Source organism: Lissotriton helveticus, chromosome 11 (genome assembly GCF_964261635.1).
Source record: "Lissotriton helveticus chromosome 11, aLisHel1.1, whole genome shotgun sequence".
NCBI classification, from domain to species: domain Eukaryota; kingdom Metazoa; phylum Chordata; class Amphibia; order Caudata; family Salamandridae; genus Lissotriton; species Lissotriton helveticus.
In genome coordinates this window covers 1,102,762,261-1,102,787,127 of record NC_136072.1, presented here as the reverse complement: position 1 = coordinate 1,102,787,127, position 24,867 = coordinate 1,102,762,261, and the positions used below count along the sequence as shown (strand labels likewise).

Here is a 24,867-nt window from a genome sequence, read left to right as displayed (position 1 = left end):
TCTACCAAGTTATTTGTTGCCACATTTTGTCAATATGTCATTGTTTATCTTGCCATTAGGATATAGTTTTCCTTTCAGCACCTAAGGTCCAGTGATTCTACCTCTCCTGAAAGTAATTTGATGCTGTATTGTTTAGGACACTGGGGCATGTCATCATTTCCAGTTAGTCAGAATTTACTGTTAATGGAACGTTAGCACTCATTGGCTAACGTATGAGCCAACAAGGCATAAGTTCTGTGGTAGGTACTGTAATTTCATGTGTCTGTTCTCAATATGTAGAACTTGAGAACACATAGCCTTTTAAACCAATTTTTGTTTTAATGTCTTTGGTAGCTATGTGATGCATGCAAATAAAAATGTTTCAATCCTAAATGCCTTCTTTGGAGCAGGCAATGATAGAGCTACGATGGCGGTGCAGTCTAATTTGAGCAGTTTATTGGAAGTGCACGGGTAGCAGTTGTTGATGGGCCTTTAGTGTACTATTCACCATCTTTCTGGAAAGCGGGCTGTTTTTTAAGATATAGATGGGCTAATTATCCAATATCTGTTGTCCAGCTTACGACCAAACTCAAAAGGGTTAATAGGGCTAACTTTGGTAGGCTACCATGAGCAGGTAATGTGAGCACTCCTGCAGGTAGTGGTCCTGAACTTCTGCCTTTTGTGGCCTGATAAGACATTAATGATTGAAAATGTAACAGCATTCAACATTAATCCAAGCAGGGATTCCAGTAATATTGTCAAGCTAGTAATTTATTTATTGTTTAGCACTATTTCTGTGCAAAGGAGTGTGTCTGAGTTTGGATGGGATAATGATGAGTAGGCTCTCTTGTCCGGCGAATTAGTCTTTTCTTTGAGTTAAGTCTGATGCATTATTTAGGATGGTAAGAAGGTCTCTACCATTCCCTGAGAGGCAAGCCAGGGCCTGTCTGCTTTGTGTCTGTTGTGAATTTTAAAATCTGAAATGTTTGAATTTTAGGCTGGAGTTACAGAGGCTTTGTGTCCCTCTTTACGTTCTTACTAGTTTAACCGTCTTCTACAGGGGCAAATGGATATACTTTCTGAAACATAGTAGTAGATTTTATTGCAGGTAAAATAGTGTAACGCTACACATTTTAAATGACAGCAGATGTGCATTAAAAGTACCAGAATTTCATTATGAAAATATTATGGCAGATTAATAGAATGTCCAAAAAGTTAGGACTCAGTGCTGGGCTTAGAGAATGTAGGATTCTGACTACAACAGACTGTGCGGGCAGAGGATTATGGGCTGGACTGAATAGTCACCTAAACCAGGAAATGGGTGCAGAGGTCAGGTATGACCTTACAGAAGTTCAATGATTTCACAGCCAAAGTTTTACTGTCTCTACTCCCAGATTGGGTGATTTTCGCTTGTGGGCTTCTTGTCAGAAAACCGAATTAAGTTACAGAATGTGCACCATAGATTAAGCATAGGAGTTGGCACGTGGTTGGTTTGGATCCATGGGAATCTGCTCAGATTCGACCTAAAACGCTCTGACACAGTGTGCGCTGTATTCTGAATTGATGTTTGAAAGTGCCTTAGTGTTCAATAATGCAGTTTAAAGAATAAAAAAGATGCACTGACACATTGCTGTACTGTACTAATTATTCTTTTTAAGTCCTTTATTTGATTTTATACAGATCAAAGGTCAGCGAATAATGAGTCGGTGCGATAGCAGCCGTAGTAAGCAAGTCACATTTCGGTGCCCAATAGTACACCTATATCTAATAACGCACTGACGAAAATGTGCATACATTATATCACAGTAATAGCATTGTCACAACTGTCTAAGGAAAAATACAAAGAGATCAAACTTCACATTGAATCAGTCAAAAACAACCAATTCCATAAAAGCCATCCTCATCCGTCCGCTTCCCCCACCCTTCCCTAGCCATGTACACTTAATGTGCCATAACTGCATTAAACGAGATTGAACAATCGCAAAGGCTCTACCACAAATCCCAGGATCTCAATCACTAGGGAACAACAATATATTCAGTTTAGCAATATTATTTACCCCATTGTTCTATAAGGTTGCACTTCCCATCCCTATCCCGGGTATCGGCTCGAATAGAAGGTTCTGCTGAAGCCATGGTACCACATCAGTCTGCACGTAAAAATGACTGGGATGGTTGTCTCTTTCCAGGACATGGCAATGCGTTGCTTTGCCAAGATCAGCTCCAGGTCTGGAAGCACAGTAATAGTTTAGTCTTTTTGGTTATCACCCTTGTATGAAGGCGACAGCGAGTGGGGTCACACAGCTGGATAGAGTTTGTAACAGTTGAACAGTCACTGCTTGCTAATAATCCGAGATCACTGGGCACATCCAGACCATATGAAGAAAGTCCGCTGTATCATGATTAAGGTTTTCAGTTTAAACAGATTTTTGCATATAAATAGACAGAAAAATATTTTTCCTTTGTCTGTATTTATAAATAGAAACGGAATAATGCCAGTAAATGTTTAACAGAGATTTTTTTATAGCTACAATCCCGTCAGGTGTTTGCCTCTGTGGATAGGTCAGCCAGGTTTCAGCTGCTTCAGATGCTATCTTTTTGTTAGGTTTCCCCTATGAAAAGGATCCATAAAAGAAAAACACTTTTACTGGAAAAGTCGTCTTTTTCTGATATTATACTGTTCCAGGGTGAAGCTTCGTGTCGTAGGAAAAAAAAAAGAAAAAAAAGTTCAAAACATGTAAAAAATAAATAAAGCAAGACAGAGTGGTTGTAAAGTGGCCGGATTGGTTTTATTCACACCCAAACACATTAGCACCACTGTGCAGAGTTTGCCAATGAAGCGCTTCTTACGTTTTCTTGCTTTTCTACGAACTGAATTGTTTTCGGTGGGCGGGGAAGTGGTACTGCAGTAGATTTTGCCATAACAAAGGCGGTAAGTGGCCATCAGGCTGTCCTTTGCTGGAGTATCCTGGCTGGGAGCTATGGTGGCGGAGAGGAGGGGGGGAAGACACACCTAAAAGCAATGGAGGGAAAACAAATGCACACAGCTTATCGCTTCACAGGTACTTAAGAGAGGAATGCTTTGGACTTTCTTCAGTCCCTGTGTATACATGATAAAATACCACTACTATAGAGCTTTAATACCACTACTTTGTTTTATTTCTTTTATAGGGCTACAGAGCTATTCATCCCAATGCAGTGTGTCGGAGGACTTTACATTACACATACACAATTTATACATAGACAGTGAATCGTGTGTAAATCAGTGTGTAGGATGTGTTTCATATGACAGTGATGGTTAAAAGGTGTAGGAGCCACATGTCCTTCATAGCTCCCTGTGCTATATTAGAAGGATTACAATGTATGAACTGCAAGTAACAAAAGGATCTTTGTTAAAAGCAGTAACTAATACCCATTTACATAAATCTATCTGAACCTATGACAACCAAGTGTGCACTGCCTATTTTACTAAATGTGAAAAAATACTAGCTGCAGCGTCTTTTTTTGCTTGCAACAAAAATAAATGTGGATAAATATAGATAAATTGACCAAAAAATCAATATGGATAAGTACAGACAGAAATGTTAAAAAAATAAATACCATGAAACCGGGAGCCCTAATCAAGATTGCTTCTAGGACAGGGTGTATTAACGCCCTAGGTACATCTTGGCAAGTCTGTCTAGAGAAAGGTATGTGTGGTTCAAATAATTTAACTGCATGTATCTGAATCGAACGTTCTGCGATATCGGTCTAAGAGAACCAAGACATCTCTGCCAAATATTGTCCATTAACTCAGTGGGGAACCAAGCAGCCCACCATTCCCTGAGGATAAGGGAGCACGGACCATCTAGACCATTGTTCAGGTTTTCATATAGGAGAGAGAACGCGTAAGTGCGACGATGTGGTAGTCTGCATCAGCTCCAGTGGAGCATCTGTTTGAGTCGGGTCTCTGTCGGTATTCCACATCCTGCCAGCCACATCCAGAAGAGACAAACCTACCAAAAACTGTCCCGGAGGAAGGCCACTATTCTCCATTAAGTCTTCGAACTTGCGCATAGTCCTTTCTGCCGCTCCGCCCGAGTGGCGTGTAACCAGCTGCCGTCCAATCTACAGAGTAGAGGGCCCGGAAAGATCTGCAAAGTAGTGGTTTCCATAGGGGGAAACAGAACATTCCTCTGGCCATTATGAATGTAGTTCCTCAAGCACCATGCAGCTACGTGTGTTAAAACGTTGGGGGTCTTCCGTTGGGAGGAGCACGTCAATAACCGTCCAAGTATGGAACGGCAAGTCAAGGCCCAGTGTTTCGCTTTCAGTTCATGACGCAGCGTGGAACAACCTTGGTGGCCGTGCTTTAGTATAACTCTTAATCGGGAACACCCAGGCCGCCCATCTCCAATGTCGGGCTCATCGATTCGATCTTGACTATCTCTTAGGGCCCTAGATAAGGGAGACAAGAAAACATCAGAGCTCCTGAATAAAGGACATTATATTACCAGAAGTGCAGTGAAAAAATAAAGAAGACGCAGGAGTATTAAAATATTGGCAATGGATATCCAGCCCATTGGTTAAAGTGGCAGCTGTGACCAGAAGGAATGCGACTGACGGATGGACGTGAGTGCCTTGCCTAGGTTACCATCCACCAAGTCTTTCTCCGTGTGGTAAACATGTATTTCTGAGTACTTAAATGTGTCGGAGGCGGGGAGAGGCCCACTGTAGAGGGGAGCGTATCTCCATTTCCTGCAGATCAGAGGGTACTTTCAATAAGGGAAAAAGTCAGGATTCACCCCTCCCACCCCCAGTTGATTTCATTCTGGATACTAGGCCAAAATAATCCAAAGCCAACATAATTGCTGGCAAAAGCAATGGATCGGCCTTCAAATAAATCCTTGTATTTTCAGCGTACATGGAAACTATCTGGGATAATTCTGCTATCGGATGTCCCTACTCAATTGCTTGTTCCCAGAGCATACAGGCTAATGGTTCCATAGCCTGGGCAAACAGTAATGGGGAGAGGGGACATCCCTGCCTGGTTCTGCGCCCAAATGGAAAACTGTCTGACACAATATCATCAGGGTGTACCCTGGCCATGGGAGCAGTATAAAGTATCTGTAACCTCGTACAGAAATCCTAGCCAAAACCCATTCTCTGCAGGACACCCTGTAGGTAGGCCCAACCCAGGGTGTCTAATGCTTTCTCTGTCTAAAGAAGCCACCCACACCTGCGTGGATGTCCTGTGCGCCCAATCCATTACATTGAATAACCAACTAATATTAATGAACGTATTGTGGGCCTGAGTGAATCTGTTTTGGTCAATATGAATCACCGTATGCACCATTGGGTTCAGTTGGTTCACTAAAACCTTCCCCAGTACCTTATAATCTAGGTTAAGAAGAGACAATGGACAATAAGATGTTACTTCCAGAGTGCCTCTCCTGGGCTTTGGGAGCACAGTAATCAGGCGAGGGCCACTCACATGCTTTCCGGTAGACTACCCTGCCTCTTGGCTCATTCATGCAACGCTAATAAACATGGTGCCAAGGGTGGCCGGTACGTGACGTAAAATTCAATAGGGAGCCCATCGGTGCCAGGTGTTTTGCCCCTCACGATGTGTTTGATGGCCAAGGTGATCTTTTTGAGAGCTAGCTTGTACCAATAAGGTAGCGAGAAGTGGGGTTTCTATAGATTGTAAATAGGCCAGAATTGAGTCAGGAGTCACATGCGGTTGGGCCTGATATAGGTTTCTCTAATAAATTTTAAACGTTTTATTGATGTCTAGTTGGGGGTTAACTGTGTGACCAGCGCGAGTGTGAATAGCACCAACTGTGGTATACGGACGTTCCAATTTCAACAACCAGGCCAATTGGCTGCTGACTTTGACCCAGTTCATGCTGTCGCTTTGTGTAGTCGTTAAAATCAAAAATAGCCTGCCATCTAGATAAGGCTCTATAATCAGTCCTAAGGTCGGCTAGTACCGGGTAGGTGGTTGGATCATTCATCCAATAGCTTTCCGCCCCCTCAGTCGGGCTTATAATGCCAGCAGTTCTTCCTGTAGGTCCCAGCCTAGTCCGAACTGTGTCAACATGCATACCCCCCTAATCATCACCTTGAAGGTATCCCACACCACCTCTTCATCTGAAGCAGAACCGTTGTTCTCCATAAAATATCTATCAACAACCCCCATCAACAGGGGTAGTCCTAAATTAAGTGTCTACCAGTGCCTCTGATTGTAAGCACCAGGTGGGAATGGTCAGCCGAGGTCTCCCCCACTTGAAAGATACCAACAGTGGACAGTGATCTGATAATATCCACCCCAAATATTCTGCCTGTCTGCATTTAGTCACTAGTGTCCCTGAGACAAAAATTAAATCTATCCTGGTGTGGAGAGCTTGTAGTGCAGATTACAGGGAATACTCCAGTTTACGTGGGTTCAGCGTGCGTCACATATCCAACTCCTGTCTGTTCTGTGACCATTGCTTTAGGTGCTTAGAGGTAGTGTGAGATTGAGCCCCCACAAGCTGAGTGGACCTGTCAAGGTCTAAATCTGGAACACAGTTAAAATCTCTGTACAAGAATGCAGGCGATTGTGGTGAATGAACAAGGGCCGGTAACAAGGACGTTAAGAAGGGAGACTGACCCACATTAGGCTTGTAAAGGGCCACCAAAGTAAGAGGTTCCCTGTCCAACATTCCCACCACAGGGAGGAGCTACGCTAGGAATCAAGATGGCCACGTAAGCTCCCGGCTCCGCCGACCTCCGCCAGCAGCTCGAATATCCTGCTTCTAATACTGAACTCACGCCAGATTTCCATGTTCATGAAGTTTTTCTGCTTCTGATGGTACAATCCCGAGTCTTCTACCTCATCAGTTGACGATGATACGCCGTGTTTCTACTCTCGGCCTAACAACGTGCGGAAGCCGGGGCCTCGATTTCTAGCCTATCCGGGTCGGAAGTGATCAACATCGGCCGTGAGACCTGGACTGAGCCCGGTCTCCCGAAGTGTGCCGTGCAATTGTTGATTTTTAGTACGATCCTGTGAGTGGTCTACACCGAGGACACACCAACGTGCCGCACCGGCTGCCGTGGTCGGGGTCTGGAGCCCGGAGACCTTGCTAACCTCTGGGGTCGACGGGCCGGGCCCTCGCTGACGGCAAAGGTGTGTTCTGCTAGACGAGGGGCGCCCACTGTTTGACATCGGATTTGCATAGCCTCTTACCCCGGAGTGGCCGGCCTCCGGGGTTCAAGTCCTGCTCTGTCGCCTATTGAGAGGGGATGGTGCGGACGGAAGGCACGCCATCGCTGCAGGCCGTCATGGCCACCATCGGGGCGCTCCATTCGCATACCATCGCTGTGTTCCGGACACTGATCGTGAAAGTGGACGGTATCCTGGGACCGGAGGACGATTCCTTTTTGAGTTTCCAGCTAGCTGTGGTACCGGCGGTGCACTGCACGTCTGAGATCGAGGTCCCCGTGTTGATCCCGGATTTAATGAGCCTCGGCGATTCCCAATTAACATCAAGCCAGCCCGTGAATATCGCCATCTTCTCCTGTTCGATTCTGCTGCCGCCTATTGCAGCTATAGTCTGCTTTCTTTATGGTAACAAGTTCCTTTGTGACTGTTGGAGATACTTGCTGTTCTCGGACATCTTTCCTGGTTCGATTGGTGGACATTGTGAACTTTTATCCTGTTTTCGATCCTGTTGCTCTGACGTGAACTTTTATGAACGCTTTGCCTTTTCCTTCAAGATGGCGGCTCGAGTGAAAAAGACTCTTCTGAAAGACCGTACTGACCAGGGCTGAATTTGATCGCTGGGGTTTGTTTCAATGACTTTCTGCAATGCCGGGGTTGTGCCTACAATGTTACGGGAGTTGGGTGGTAATTGATTATACTCCCCCGACTGGTTTTTATATTTTGCTGCATACTAGTTTTACTACGTTTTGGGGTGGTCGCTACTGGCGGGGGGCACGGCACGGGAGACCGGGAGTGTTTGCTTTCTCCTCCTCCACTTTCTCTCTTTTTCCCTTCTTTTAGGGTAGTTCTCGGGCGACAGGCACGCTGCTAGTGGGGTTAGGCCGTAGCCATTGCAGGGGTGCAGGGTGGGGGGTTAGGGGAGGTTTTTTTTATTTTGCCTTTGTTTTGTTCTATGTCCCCTTTTTTCTTTCCTTTTTCCTTTCCACAAGAGATGGGCTGTTTATTCTCCAATGATCCTTTATTGTCCGGGTGTCTACACTGTCGTCAATTATCCTGTGTTATTGATGGCGGGGCCTGGCGGGTGGAATTGTTTTTGGATCGTCTACTAGATTGTTTATTCTTCTTTCCCTGATATGCGTACTAGCGATTTACCGTATGTTTCTCACGATGGTTCTTTGTATGTGTATCCCTCCGCCTGTCCCTGCTCTGCATTTTGTTTGACACCCGATATTTGTACTGCCTACTCTTGTCTTACTGTTAAAATAAAAAATATATATATAAAAAAAAAAACATTCCCACCACAATGACATACCTGCCTTCAGTGTCAATTACAGTATGTTCTGACACAAACGATACTCCCGGTGCCACCAACTAAGAACCCCCTTGGCATAATCGGCGTAAGTGATACCCACCACAAGGCCTGACCAAGGTTTACTTACCTTCTGGACATCCCCTGCCGTTAAATGCATCTCCTGTAAGCAAGTGAACTGAATGTGACTCCTGCGAAGATAAAAGTGAATCATGTGTCTTTTCCTATATCTGTCTATATCCCTCAAATTCCATGTGAGTAGATTGTAATCATTAGTTGTCGAGTAATAGGTACATAATGAGAGGCATCATTCACAGACTGCTTGGGGTAAGTGATAAGACAACAGATACATCTGACTTGGCAAAGAATTCGACAAATAAGGCAAAAAGGAAACAGTAGGAAAACATTCCTGTAAGTAAACCCTGTCAAACACACAGTCCCAGTCCACATTGTCTACTGGTCATTGCCAAATATCGCCATTAATGATCAAGCAATGAATAGGAGTCTGCCAGCCACCCAGTCTTTCTGTAATAAACTCTGATTATTTTGAGGAAAAAATAGAAACTATACATGCCTCCTTCCCCACTACTAGCAGTCTCAAACAGAGGGAGGAAGTAGATACTCAGACCTTGTTATCTCCCGTCCTTTTAGAGTTTGAAGACGCATCAGAAGAAGTCACTCTTGCTGAATTACAGAAATGGAAATCCGGATCACCTAATGACCCTTGGGCGGCTAAGCAATATAAGGCATTAGCAAAACTTCTTGATCCCTTCCTTAATTCCATCTGGAATGATTCCTTGAAAACTGGAAAGTTTCCTGATAAATGGAAACATGCCTCCCTGATACCTATTCTAAAGAAACTTAATGCAGACCCGGACAATCCAAGTAATTACAGACCGATTTCCCTTCTGCCTGCTCCGGCTAAGGTCCTGGAAAAACTGGCCCATTCCCAACTTGCCAATTATATAGAGGCCAATGGACTCCTGCATGAGACTCAGCACGGTTTCCGGTCTGGTCACAGCACGGAGTCGGCACTGATCGAAATGGCCAACTCTGTGAGTTGGACACTGGATCAGGGATCGAGGGCGGTGTTGGTGCTGCTTGATCTTTCAGCAGCATTCGACACCGTCTCTCATAAGATCCTGCTGAAAAGACTGGCTACTCTGGGAATAGGGGGTACTGTGCTGAAGTGGATTGCTTCTTTTTTATCAGAACGCACTCAGCAGGTTTATACTCCCCCTTATACATCCCTTGCCAGACCACTCAAGTGGGGAGTTCCTCAGGGCTCCTCCCTGAGCCCGCTCCTCTTTTTTTTTTTTTTTTTTTTTTTTTTTTACAAAAACCTTTATTATACCTTCAGTTTACACAGCGAAATGCCTACATCCCAGTGGGCTGGCCGCTATAGAAGTTTGTGACACATGATAACCGTACACATGTAATGTAACATCCATAAATATGCCTTCATTATGTCCGCTGTGAAAAGGAAAGGGTGTATTACAAGCGAAAATATCCCAGTGAGTATTGGTTTTTGATTTTACATGTTTCCCCCCCCCCCCCCCCCCGTAAACAACCAAAAACTTAAAAGAACAGTCAGGAATAGTAATGTGGTCATATAAGTGGTAGTACGGATTCATTGTGGCCTCTGCATCTTCGTTTCTCTAACTCACTTCCCTCTCATGCCCTCCCACCGCCCCCGACGACAATGCTCGTGTTCGACTTTACAGCCTTTCTAAGTAATGGCCTATTGATCCCCCTCGCCCAACCCCCTGCTTGTTAATGTGGCGACGCACCCTATCCTCCATTCTCCCCTTCTTCACAAGGCGCCCAGGAGTTTAGCCCTCCTCCTCTTCCTCATCTGACTCTGTTAGGGCGTCCTCTGGCAAGGGGTCACAGATTTCCCCTCTGTAAACATTCCATTTGGTCCAGATTTTATTCCATTTCCCCGGGCAGGCTCGGTTGGAGTACACCGCCCTCTCGGTTATCATCACTTTATCCATGTTTAGACACCAGGACGACTTGGTTGGTAATTCCGCCACTCCCCACCTTTGTGCAATATCACGTTTCGCTATACACAATCCCACCGTGGCCCATAGTTGCCCATGCCTAGTAATATCTGTAGGTGCCCACACATTTAATAGGCATCTCTTCGGTTCTGGCACTAGGGATAATTCTAGTGATTGCGAGATCGTTCGCATTATTTGCCTCCAATATTCCTGGATCCGGGGGCAGTCCCATATGGTGTGGAAGAACGTTCCCTCCTCCCCACATCCCCGAAGGCAATAGGGGTGCTGCGCCCGGGAGATACGGTGCAGCATTGTCCTCGTATAGTATACCCTGTGCAGTATTTTCAGTTGTACTAATCTCAGCCGTGCTGAGATGCCCACTTCTTTAGGTGAGGCCAATGCTTCATTCCACTCATGTTCATCCATCTCCTCTGTTTCTCCCTCCCACTTCACCTTCAGGGAAAGCATTGGGTCTGGTAGATTGTTAAGCAATTTGCGATATGTGAAAGATGTTGCTCGTTCCACCATGAAGTCCGTAAGGAGGCGGTCTTCCAGCGGGGAAGACTCTGGCAGTTCTGTGTCCGTGGGTAGGGCCATGTGCAGTGCGTGTTGGATCTGGATGTATCTGTAGAGCTCCCGGTCACTGAGTTCGTATATTTCTTGCAGTCTATTGAAGGGTATCACCCCTCCCCGCTCCCAAAGATCGCCCACGGTGGAAATTCCTATTGTGTCCCAGTGCGAGAAGCCTTTGCTATTTCTCATGTTACCCAGGACTCGTGAGTCCCACAACGGGGTTAATTTGGTGATCTTACCCTTCCAACCCAGGGCTGCCGTCGCTGTATGCCATATTGCTACCGTCAGTCTAGTGGGGCCCACTAATGTGCGGGTTTTACGTTGGTCGTATAGCGGAGCCAGGAGGGTGGCAGTGCCCAGTTGCGTCCTGTCTGCTCGGAAAGCAGGTTCAGTCTGTAGTGCGTGGATCCATTGGTTAATGGGTTTAAGGTGCGCCGCCCAGTAGTATAGTTTTATATTGGGTAGGGAAATACCACCGTCAAACCACCCTCTATGCAATTTGGATTGGGCAATGCGCGCTGGGAGGGTCCCCCATAGTAGGGTAGATACCAACGCTGTAATCTTTTGGAAGAACCTTGGGGCTACCGGAAAGGGTGTATTTTCAAGAACATATAAGAGTCTTGGTAGGGCCATCATTTTATAAAGCGCGGCCCGCCCCAAAAGCGTCAACGGGAGTCCCAACCAGAATTGAACGTCACGTTTGAGCCTGTCCAAGTGGGGCCTCAGATTTTTGTCCATAAACTCCACTGGGTCAGTGGTGACCTGAATGCCCAGGTACTTAAACGAGGTACCCGCTATCCGTAAAGGACAGTCTGCTTCAAGGACCGGGGCCCTCCCCTTCAGGACGTATACTTCTGATTTGCTCCAATTCAGCGTGTATCCGGATATCTTTCCATAGGTATCGCAGAGGTGTAGGAGTGCAGGGATTCCGCTGTCAGGGTTGGTTAAGTATATCAGCATGTCGTCTGCATATAGAGACAGCCGGTCTTCCCACCCCTCCCTCCAGCATATACCCCGAAGTTGGGGCGATGTTCTAATTAAAGTGGCAAGTGGTTCCAGCGAGATTGCGAACAGCAATGGCGACAGGGGGCAGCCCTGTCGTGTGCCCCTGCCCAGAGGGAATTCTCGTGATGTATGCCCATTCGCCACCACCCGTGCTATCGGGTCAGTGTAAAGCAATCGCACCCACGCAATAAAGCGGGGGCCAAACCCCAGGCGCGACAGCGTCTCAAACAGGTAGGCCCATTCCACGAGATCAAAGGCCATCTTAGCATCAAGTGCCAAGATGACCGCCCGAGTAGTAACCGAATCTGCCCGAGCCATCACCCCGTGCAATCTGCGTAGGTTTAGTGCAGTGTTGCGATGAGGCATGAATCCGGACTGGTCCGGGTGTATAAGAGACGGTAAGTGGGGCAGCAGTCTCGTTGCCAGGAGTTTGGCAAGAATTTTGGCTTCTGCGTTAAGCAGTGAAATGGGACGGTAGGAAGAGCATTCTGCAGGTGGTTTGCCCGGCTTGGAGATGGCTACTATTGTTGCCGCCCTTTGATCCGGTGGAAGCGTACCTCTCTCCAGGCATTCCTTATACATTTCCAGTAGATGTTTACTGAGGGTCTCAGGCATCGCCTGGTACCATTCCACTGGTATTCCATTGGGTCCCGTTGCCTTACCCGGATTTAAGGCGCTGATCGCCAGTTGTATTTCTTCAGCGGTGATGTCCGCTTCCAACTTTGTTGACATTTCCGGGGTCAGTGTACTAACCTCGATTGGAGCGAACACTGCTCTGGCCATCTCAGGCGTCACTGTACTTTCAGGAGTGTATACCCGTTCGAAGTGGTCTGCGAGCAGTTCCACAATGCGCCCTGGGTTGGTGTGTATCTCTCCCTGGTCATCCTTCAATCTTTGGATTCCCCTGGAATTCCCTTCTCGTTTGTCGAGCCATGCCAACATTCTCCCCGCCTTGTCACCCACCTCATATATCCTGTTCTGAGTATCAGTTAAGCTGTTCTTGACGTGCAAGCGTATGTGGTCACTATATAACTGTTGTTGTAAGTTAAGTGCGTGTAATGTGGATGGAGTGGGAAGCCGTTCATGAGTTGTAGTCAAGTCCTGCAAGGTTAGTTCCAGGTCAGCTAGTTCCCGGGATCGTTCTCTCTTGTACCCCGTGATGGCGTTTATAGCTTGCCCCCGTAGAACCGTTTTATAAGCCTCCCAAAGGATCTCTGCAGAGCCTACAGAGTGAACATTCTCAGTGTAGTATTGTGTCGTCGTCTTTTTAAGAGCCTTGCGAATCTGGGGCAGTTTGAGGTAGGCAGGTCGTATGGGGTATATGCGCCTACGGGACGGTGTCTGGGAGGAAAGTGTGAAAGTCAGTGCGGAGTGATCTGAAATCCCCTGGGGGTGAATCGCCACCGCATCTATGTAATGGAGTCCCTCCCCTAGGGTTAGGAAGTGGTCGATCCTAGACAGACTTCCATGCACTGCTGAGTGGAAAGTGTATGTCTGTTCCGTGGGGTGAAGGTGCCTCCAAATATCTACCAGGCCCATGGCTGTGAGGAATTGTTGGAGACGGGGGACCCCTCCCCCGGAAACTGGTGTCGGGAACCTGTCAAGTTGTGTATCCATGATTGCATTAAAATCCCCTCCGAGGATGACCTCCCCCTCTGGGAGAGATAGGATAAAATCACCCAGTTTAGGGAGTTGTACCGAGTGTAGTGCCGGTGGGATGTATACCGAAACCAGACTAATGAGTCTCCCCTCCCACTGCCCCTGTAGTGCTGCAAAGCAGCCTTGATAATCAGTTTTGGTTTGTAGGGGGATAAACCGCGTGCTTTTTTTCATCAGGATTCCGGTCCCCCTGGAGCCGGACGTGAATGCCGAGTGGACCATCATTTTGTACCCCCTCCTATCCATGGCCTTAATAGCCCCCCCTGTTAAGTGAGTTTCTTGCAGGAGCACTATGGTGGGTTTGTGTCTCTTAATCGCGGTTAGGACTAGTCCCCGCTTCACCTTGTCTCCTAGTCCTCTCACGTTTCACGTCATTAGACGCAGGGTGGGACACTCTCTCTCGGTGTCCGCAGTCCCCCCGCCATGCATTGGAAAGTCAGCCATTCGGGACTATGGGTACCATGGGGTGTCGGTGGGTAGAAGTAGCATTGGCAATGGGTGTATAGACATTTAGGGGAATGGTGGATTTCCCCATTGAGGCAGTGTTCCTCTTCACTCCTTTCCCCTTCGGGGTGAACTCAGATAGAAGCCCGACATTTTTCCGTGACCTAACATACAAATTCCGAACTACAAAAAAACAACAACCCATCCCCCTTCCCCCCCCTCCCTGCATCCCTGCCTAACGGACTTTCAACTGCCCGCCCCCCCAACTGAGCAGAGTGCTTCTCCCTTCCCATAAACAGTGTACTTGCGTGTAAGGGGGAGAGCGTCCACCCGAGCAGGCGGCAACCCTGCGAGCTTTCGGTGCAACCACGCCAGAGTCCATGTACAGCTTTTGAACTAGGAAGTCAATGGTCGGCGATAGTCATTAGTACAGAGCCCGGGGTAGGAATCATCCCTTCCCATCTGCTTCAGCGAGGCCGCGGGACGGAGAGCGCTCCGCTTCCTCCACTCGGCCGGAAGTTTGTGAGCCATGTCTACTGCCTCCATTACGATCACGATCCGGTCCATGAGTTCTGCGCTGCCGGCCAACAGTGTGCCATCCCTCCAGCCAGTCTCGGGCCGCCTCTGGGGAGTCAAAGAGCCACACTTTTCTGTCCGCTACTACTCTCAGCCTAGCCGGGAAAATCATCGAGTAGGGCAGTTCCTTCTCCCTTAACGTTTTTTTCACTTCCAGGAATGTCCTCCTCTTCCTGGCCACCTCAGCCGTGTAGTCTGGGAAGAACGCAATCCTCGAGTTCTGAATTTGAATGGCCGGTGCCACTCTCGCAGCTTGCAGTATGGGATCGCGGTCTCTAAAGTTGAACAGTCTAGCCAGTATCGGCCGAGGCGGGCCTCCCGTCTTAGGTTTTCCTCCCTGGATTCGGTGCGCCCTTTCAACTGAGAAGAAGTTCGAGAGTCCCTTGACCTGGAGTCGGTTTTTGATCATGTCCTCCACATAGAGGTCCATTGCCCCCGTGTCTTCCGATTCCGGCACACCCAAAATTCGGACATTGTTGCGCCTGGAGCGGCCTTCCTGGTCATCCAGCTTGTCTTTGAGTAGTTTGTTATCGGCTTGCAGGCGCTCCATTGCCGTTTGAAGTTCGGACACATCCTCGACCAGAGAATTAGTAACAACTTCGACCTGTTTGACCCTCTCGTTTATTTTTTGGAGGTCCGCCCGTATTAAGGTGACTTCAGTGGCCGTGGCGCCCACCGTCGCTTGCACCTGGGCCAATGCCGCCAGGACATCCTCAAGTGTGGCCTTCTTGGCCCCCTCGACCTCCGTCATTTTCCCGGTGTTTTTGCGTTGTTCCTGGGGCGGCGTCTGTTTGTCATACGCAAATTTGTCCAGCTTGGCCTGGGTAGAGCTGTTCCTGGGGCCCCTGTGGGTCATGGCGTGGGTTTTATCAGCGCTGCCAGATGTCACAGTTTGCCAGCGGTCGGGTCGTCTGTGCGCAGTCCGGCCGTCTGCAGCGCTAAGGCGTGTAGGTAGGCGTTCAGCGAGAGAGAGTATTGTCTGCTGTAGGTTGCCGGTGGTTGAGTGGTTCCTTAAATCCCACTTGTAGGATGGCTCCAGAGTCTAAATTAGGCTGTGCGACCCCCCCCTCCAGTAGCGCCGCCGAGTCGGGCCGTCTACCGCGTCCTCACCCCTGTATTGGGCCCGATGAAGGGATCAGTGGTGCTGTGCGTGACGTCACCGGCACTGGGTCACGGGCCCCTTCGGTATACAAGTCACCGGGGCATTTCCGGCCTCTCGCAGTGCCTCCCCAGCGGATGGCCTTACTTGTGCTTGATGAAGCCCCAGAAGGGCGTCCTCTAGGAACCGCTCCCTCCGGCTGGTGGTGACTGCTACTCCATGCGGATGGCCGCCACTGGGAGTCCGGATGCTTCACTCGCGCCGCGGGTAAAATGGCGGCTCCGCCTCTGCAGTCCGCTGCTCTGTTCTCGCCCTTTGCCGGAGCTGGCGGGTCCGTAGGGTGCTGAGGGGTGTCGCGGGACTGTTTCCGTGTGTTCGGGTCCCGGAGGTGAGTTCTGCTACTTGTCCGGGCACCACCTCCGATGGGTCGGCACTTCCTGCCACTCGCCACCGCCACTAGGGCACTTCCGGCCGGCTATTGTTGTGCCGCAGCTCCGCTGCTTTCAAACTGATGTTAGGCCTGGCTCCCCACCGGCATCCGTCCGGTGCTTCGATGGTCGTTCGGGCCGTCGCCGACCACAAAGTTGCTATGCTGGTTGTTGTACGGACTCCAGGTCCGGTCCGCCCCACAAAGCCAGTAAATTACAGGATAATTAGCGCGGATTGTCGCGGGAAGCCGCCTCGGCTCGGGAGCCTCTCTAGGTTGCGGCCGCCATCGTAGGCTGCTAGCCACGCCCCCCCAGCCCGCTCCTCTTTAATGTCTATTTCACCCCGTTGGCTAAAATGATTGCTCATGCTGGAGTTAAAACCACTTCCTATGCGGATGATATCCAGCTCCTTTTTACCTTCGAAGAGCCCACTGCCAAGGCATTCGATCTAATGAAAACATGCCTCAGGAACATATCAAGATGGATGGACTCAAATTCCCTTAAGCTTAATGCGGGGAAAACAGAGGTTCTGTTTTTTAACACACCATTCCCATTGTCATCCAATCTGTGGTGGCCGGACGACTGGACGACTGGAGTCAAGCCCCTGTACCAAAAGACTCAGTACGGAACCTCGGGGTTCGCTGGGATAACCAGCTTACCTTCGAAGCCCAGGTAGTTTGGTCTGCCCTGTTCCCATGATGCACTGGGCCAGGGACAGACTAATTTGCATATAGCCAGGTTCTGAGCTGGGATGGGGCAGTGAGATAAATAACGGTGATGGATCAAGCCCTGATCTTTGGACTGGGTAAGAGTGGTCTGCTTAATTCAGACACTCTGTTCATCACCACCCCCTTTTCTGTATCGTTTTTGGCCACTATAGGTGTGGCAGGGTATACTCAGACATGAGTCCCTTTCTCACTGCTCCATCAGGATTCAAGCAAGCCGGGCCGAAGAGGCTGAAATGCCAGAAACCGGTCCCCGGTAGCTTGTCTCCTTTCTGGTGAAGAATTGGCTTGGTAGTTTGGTCTGCCCTGTTCCCATGGCAGGTTCTGAGCTGGGATGGGGCAGTGAGATAAATAACGGTGATGGATCAAGCCCTGATCTTTGGACTGGGTAAGAGTGGTCTGCTTAATTCAGACACTCTGTTCATCACCACCCCCTTTTCTGTATCGCAGGTGCAAACTGTAGCAGGATCCTGTTTTGCAAAGATCAGAACAATAAAAAGACTCGTTACTTATCTGCCCACTGACTGTCGAAAAACAGTGGTTCACGCCCTGATAACCTCCCATCTCGATTACGCCAATGCACTGTATGTAGGCATTACGGCCGGTCTGTTTAACAGACTTCAAACGGTCCAGAATGCGGCAGCTCGTTTGGTGGAGGGTATTCCTCCCAAACATCATATTACCCCGCATCTCCGTAAATTGCACTGGCTGCCAATAAGTAAAAGATGTCAATTTAAAGCCATAGCAGTACAAAAGGGGGTGGTGATGGACGGAGCATCTGAACCAATCAAACACTCACACCCAGTCAAAAGATCTGGGTTTGATCCATCACCGTTCTTTAGCCCACTCTGCCACCCCAGTTCAGACATGGCTATATGCAAATCAGTCTGACCCTGTGCCTCATGGGAACAGTCCAGCCCGAACTGCCAAGCCATGCCTTCCCTGGATCGGAAACAAGCTTCCGAGGACCGGTTTCTGGCATTCCAGCCGTCTTCAGCCCGGCTTGCTTGAATCCAGTGGCAAAGTGAGCAAGGGACTCACGTCTGAGCATACCCTGCCACACTTATGGCAGCCAAAGCGGTATAAAAGGGGGTGGTGATGGACGGAGCATCTGAACCAATCAAACACTCACACCCAGTCAAAAGATCCATCACCACCCCCTTTTGTACCGCTTTGGCTGCCATAAGTGTGGCAGGGTATGCTCAGACGTGAGTCCCTTGCTCACTTTGCCACTGGATTCAAGCAAGCTGGGCTGAAGACGGCTGGAATGCCAGGGAAGGCATGGCTTGGCAGTTCGGGCTGGACTGTTCCCATGAGGCACAGGGTCAGACTGATTTGCATATAGCCATGTCTGAACTGGGGTGGCAGAGTGGGCTAAAGAACGGTGATGGATCAAACCCAGATCTTTTGACCTGGTGTGAGTGTTTGATTGGTTCAGATGCTCCGTCCAGCACCACCCCCTTTTGTACCAATTTAAAGCCATGACATTGGCTTACAGGGCTACGCAGGGCATAGGCCCGGCTTATCTTAAAACTTGCTTACGTCCTTATCACAATGCCAGATAACTGCGCTCAAACTCCCAGCTTCTCCTAGTCACTCCTAGGTTTAAGAGAACCCGAAAGGGAGGGAAAACTTTTGAAGTTTGCGCCTCTCAGCAATGGAATAAGCTCCCTTTGTCCCTCCGAGCCTGTCAATCTGAATCTCTATTCCGTAAGGCCCTCAAAACCCATCTTTTTGATCTATAATCTGTCTTATATGCCCACTGCTTCCAGATTCATTAGCGCCGGGAAGCCCCGTAGGGGCAGCTGCGCGCTTTACAAAATACACAAATAAATAAATAAGTCACTTATCAAATCGTTGGTCGCAAGACGAAGCAGCAACAGTCGCCATGTAAGCAGAGCATGCAGCCCCCAGCCAGGAGTGAAAGCAGGACAATTTCCATGAATGTATGTACTCTTGTATTACGTCCCCAGCGGTTTGAGGAATCACAGTAGCCCCCCTCCACCTCCCAAGTATTGAAGCCATTAAGTGTAAGTCATTATCTGGGGGCACACCATCATGGCTGCGCACTTCCATGCCAGTCAGAAGGACCTACTGATCGTTGTTCTACTTCCGCAACCATTGTATCCTCTCCTTGGCAACCTGTTCCATCGTAGGGCCACCTGGGCAGTGCCTGCTGCGGTCCCTGCAGCAACACTGCACTTTCCATTCCAAAGGGGGAGGGGAAGATTCTCCCGGTGCAGCCATGATGCCTCTTGCTCCAGCCAGCACCATGCGTTTTCCGAAGTGGCGCAGACGGTAGTACTGTCTCCCTGCATGATGAGCAGTGTTGCAGGGGACTGGCGGTGTAGAGTGCACTAATTTGTGTGAGAAGCATCACACCTCACACATTCTCCTCTTGTAAATGTCAGTAGGTAAAACAGTCACAATTTACAAGAGTAAAGACGAGGCAGTAAATAATGGGACATCTTGGTTTGGTGAGCACCAAAATCCAAATATTAAGCCGCATTTTTTGGGCAATTCTCATAATTGGGTGCCATTTTTTGCACCTGATAAATGGACATTAGGATGTAATAAATAGTGAACCCTTTTACGGGTCAATCCTAACTGGGGCCTCCGTAATCGGCAATCTAAATGCTGGGGTGTTGAAATCGTATACGGTTTAAAAGAAAAACTGCAAGTCCCAGAATACAGTAAGCTATTGGCTAAAATTCAGGACTGGCTAAAGATGTCACGGCATGCATTAGATTGTGGAAAGACACAAGTCTCTTCACAAATAGTTAGGATGACCAGATGCATCCACATCACCAGGCCACCAATATTACATTTCTGAACTTTGCTTTTACATATTATTGTTGTCACATATACTGACTGGTTCAATGAGCTCAAATAAAATAAACCACGAGTATGCCCAGAATACTCTGATATGTAAATTCAAAGTCCAAGAATGGAAAAGAGATGTTCTTTGATAAGGAGTTATCTGGACACCCTACATCTATTAGCTGCTAATGTATCTGTTCGGTTTGAAACAAACTGAAGCAAAATGCAAGCTGATGGTATTTGACGTCATCTGTGGCATGCCAAAGATGTTCTGAATGGGCGATTTGGATTGAGAGGCGGTTCAAACCCCAACACTTCTCTTTTGTATCAATTAATATGAGGGAAGGGCCAGCCTGCTGAGTCTGCTTGTGCTAAAACTCTTGCTGAGCTGCTGAGAGTCCTGATTAGCTACACTCTGACTCACACACCAGGACTGCCAGAGTGGGCCAAAGGCATATTAAGACCAACACATGCTCTTTTTTTTGCCATTCACAGTTCTCTGCCCTGCAGCCTCTGTGAGTGGCACGGACTAATATCAATGACACCCTGCTTGAAGAAGCCCACAAACTGTGCAACGTGGTGCACAGAAGCAAAACCCCAGAAAAGATGCACAGATAACATCTGGTGTCAAGACCACGCCCTCCAACATCTTCATTGCTATGAAATCCTATAGATTGATGGATGCAGGGATGCCTTAAAATAAACACACAGGCACACTAATGCAATGCAACCCACACGTGCGCCGTTGCATGGTTTGGGGGAAATAAGCATTATCAGTAACAAAGCGAAAAAAAATAACCTTTTCTGCAATCTGACTGGTATGATCTTCTTTACTCTGTGAATACAACCACAGCTATCTTTTGCCGGAGTAGCACAACCCACATAACAGCACAGAAGATGAGGAATGAGAAACCGGTTGTAAGGAAACATGTGTTTGAGCCATGTGTGCTGTAGATACACATGCTTTGTATACTCCTGCCATCTAGTGTTGGGTCCGGATGTTTTCAAGTTGTTTTTTCTTCGAAGAAATCTTTCCTAGTCACGAGGTAAGGTGACTCCTCCTTTTGGTGATAGCGTGTGTGGTCATCAACTCCATTTTTAGATTGTTTTTTTCCGCCATCAGGTTATGACGTATTACTGCGCTCCAGTTCAAAATTGCTCTTCCGGTTCCCATCGACACACAATCCTCCCTACCCTCGACGGTATGGTTTTGTACATGTTTCCAGCTTCTCCGCGTACCGTTTCGGTCAACAAAATCTATTTTTCGATCAGAAAACTTCGTGGACAGCCTTTGGGCCTAACCGCTTTGGATCAGCTCTCCGTCAATGGAATGGACACCGTTCAAATTTTGTCCTCAGTGCCTCGCGAAGTATCTACGCACTGATTCACACTGGGTGTATAACTTGTGCTTGTCTCCGGAGCACAAGCAGAAAACAGTGCAATCGTCTGCCTCGATGTCGAGCGATGCAGCGTTGGAGCATCGACGACACACCGGACATCTAAGGTAAAGATTCCGGCCAAGAAGACGTTGAGGCATCAGCAGCAGAGGAGGAAGAAGCCTTCTCAGTGCAGAAGCCCAAGCTTTCAGCACCACCTCTTCCTTCTGGCCAAGGTCGGCACCGAGACGACGTTCCGAGCCCTGCCTCCAGGCCCAGCTCCGAAACAGCCAATCAAGCTTTCCAGCTCGGTACCGAGTCTGCCAAAGTCCTCGTCGGAACCGAAGACCTCCGGTTCCAAAGAGAAATCCGGCTTAGAGCCGAAATCCTCCATGCCGAAAGCCACGCAGCCTTCGGAGCTGAAATCTTCCATACATAAAGGCCAGCACACGCCAGCCCCAAAAGTTCCGGCGTCAAAATAGTCAGTGCCGAAAGATGTTTCTTCGGATCCAAATTTAGACATTGTTCCACCAAAAACTGATCCCAAGCAATGGAGACTATATATTAACCCTGAATCTGGTCCTATTCATACCAAGCTGCCTCAGAAACATAAGCTTCCTGATGAGGACACTCCTTACAAGATCCCTTTAAAGAGGAAATATGTAGCTACCAGTCCTTTTCATCCACTACCATCAACCCCTCCACCACCTACTTCTCAAAACTTCAAATCCTTTGCAAATCACACCTTGGGATTCTCCACAATCTCACCATGATTAACTCTGCCAGTATCATGGGATGGCACTGCCCAAAGAATCATTAGAAGTGTTTTTTTTATTTGAGACATTAGGATCCACAAATGGGTCATCACAAACCCTTACTATGCTTAAAGGCATGATGAAACACGCTGATGAAATTTCTAAGGACCCAGTACGAGCACGCATATTGACTCCGAGGGTTGACAAGAAGTATAAGGCCTCCCGAAAAGACCCAGTATTTATCAAGGGCCAGCTGCCACTAAATTCACTGGTAGTGTCTAATGCTCGTAGGCGGGCTAATTCCCAAATATCAAGGGATGCTCCTCCACGAGATAAGGAGTCTAAATTAATAGGCACTTCTGCCGAGCGCATAGCTGTTCAAGCTGCAGGTCAACGGCGCATTGCAAATACACAAGGCCTTTTAGCCAGGTATAACAGGGTACACTGGGATGAAATGGAGCAACTTCTTCAATATCTCCTTTATGAGCATAAAGCTAAAGCTCAGTATTTACTAAATGAGGGTAAGCTAATTTCAAATGCTCCATAAGATGTGCTCAAGATGCCGCTGCTACTGTGGCTAGAGAGGTCAACGCTGGCATTTTGCTAAGCAGGCATTCTTGGTTAAGGACCTCTAGGTTAAAGCCTGAGGTCCAACAATCCATTCTTAACACCATTTGACAAGAAACATTGTTTTGGTCCTGATGTAGATCAGGCATTAGAAAAAATGAAAAAGGACACTTAATTGGGCAAGTCCATGGGAGCGCTCCAGTCTCCTTCAAACAGAGGCTCCCTTTGTCTTTCCTTTTACTAAGGGGGTCCAAAACCACATGCTCAGACCGAATACCTCCACCTACAAAGTTAATAACTAATCCTCTCCCTCAAGAGGCTTTTTTCGAAGAGATTATAGAGGGAACAACTTTAAAGGTAGGGGTAAGGGCAATGCACCCCGTAACTCCCCTTCACCTAATAAGGAGGGACTTGCCCACGCTTCTCCCTGACTATACCTCACCTGTGGGGGGAAGACTTCATCAGTTTCTGTCTATTTGGCAATGTATAACACACAAATGGGTGATTAGAATTATCCAACCTGGCTATTGCCTGGTGTTTACCAGCAATCCTCCAAACATTCCACCTCGATCTCACAAATTGTCTCCAGAACACCTACAATTGCTTGAACAGGAAGTGCAGTCTCTCATACTGAAACGAGCTATCGAGCCAGTTCCACCACAGTATGCAGCTCAGAGGTTTACTCTCTGTATTTTCTCATCCCCAAAAAGGACTGATCCCTAAGACCTATTTTGGATCTTGGAGAGTTAAACCATTATATGCTGTCAGTACACTTTCACATGGTGACCCTTCAACAGGTACATCCACTTTTACTGACAGCAGATTTTATGTCTACTCTAGAATTAAAAGATGCATATTTTCATGTTCCAATTAATCTGGCTCATCGCAAATACCTCATGATGATAGTGGTCCTATGACGCTAGCTCTAGCACAAACATGTGAAAGTCACAGGAGTTTATTGGTAGTGTATATTTGAAATACAAAGGATACAACCACTGCAGCAAAATGCTGAAACTATAGGGTGAAAACGCCCACATCACTACAACAATGGATCTAGAGGGATCTGTGTGAAACTAGTGATACAATGTTAATCAACATGTATATGTTAACAAATGCATATATTGAATGCTTTTTTCTTTACATAGGTAATTCCTCATCGAGACCAGTGGCAAGCATTAGGCTTGTTCCAGTTTTTAATCACTTAAGAGTGCCTGAAACAATTAGTTGACATGCACACACTTCCTTGGGGGAAGTACTTATTTACATCCCAACTTGACGAAAGCCCAGGACCTATTTAGGCCAGATAGGAAGGTCTGAAACATGTGTTTGCTAGTGCTAGGGTCATAAGACCATCACATCCCTAAACACCCTATTGTATATATTTTAACCTTTCCTCCCACTCCATCATTAAAGAATTCTTTAGGCTTGAGTGAGGAATTTTATCTAGTGCCCCCATACATAATATCTTTAAGTGCTCCCTCAAACACGGGCAAGCCCACCCCAACTTTTAGCAGTCAGGGTGAGCATTATACAGCCCCAGAGTCAATGAATTCCATACCAAGGAAAGTATTTAAAGTAATTTGCATGTCCGATGTGGAGTCGCTTAGAATGCCCGTTGAGATTAATAAACGTATGGTCGTCCAACATCAAATGACCTTTATCACTTATGAAGTAAAACCATATCTTTTATGTTGTACTGGGGGATATGATCCAGGGGTGTGGAATTTATTAAAATATCGACTTGTCCATGGGGCAGGTTGCTTCATAAATCTACTTGTCATGTAACAAAATCCACTTGTCCCCTTTGTTGCCATGTAATGTGGCGACAAATTATGGCAGCAATCTCATTATATAAGAGCTCTGCTATAGCCTCTGATTATGCCAGGGCTCATACCATAGTAGTGTTTGAATACTTGCAATACCTTTATGTTGCCACGTTTCAGCAGATCTACATACTAGGACTGAAGGTAGTTGTAAGCGATAGTTCCAGGGTTGGAATGCCCTTTTGAGTATGTGCAAACCTACTAATTAGCATATTTTAAGGGTTTTCAACAACTCTTCTCTAATCTTTTCTCATACTGAGAAATGTTGGACATTTACTCCTTCTAATGGCAGGCCTAAACCTTCTTCCGGAGTTGGGAGAAAGAGGTTGGGGGGAAAATGAACTTGCAAACACTCAGGTTTTTGCATGAGGAAATCTACACATGCATATTTACTCATGCTAAAATGCAGTTCACAATTATTTTCTAGGAGTACAATTTCTTGCCCTACTTCTGTAAATTCTTGTGTATTCAGGAAAGCCATATAGCTGCACTTAATGCTAGGACATATACCAAGGGTGCACTTTTGAGGCTTTCTTTAAT

General features: G+C 47.4%; 1 protein-coding gene across 2 annotated transcripts in view; it reads left to right on the top strand.

Annotated features, from left to right (window-relative positions):
- The window catches only part of MED15 (mediator complex subunit 15), an 800,982-nt gene that overhangs the window by 128,013 nt on the left and 648,102 nt on the right, over positions 1–24,867 (top strand). The gene's annotated exons all lie outside the window — the stretch shown is intronic.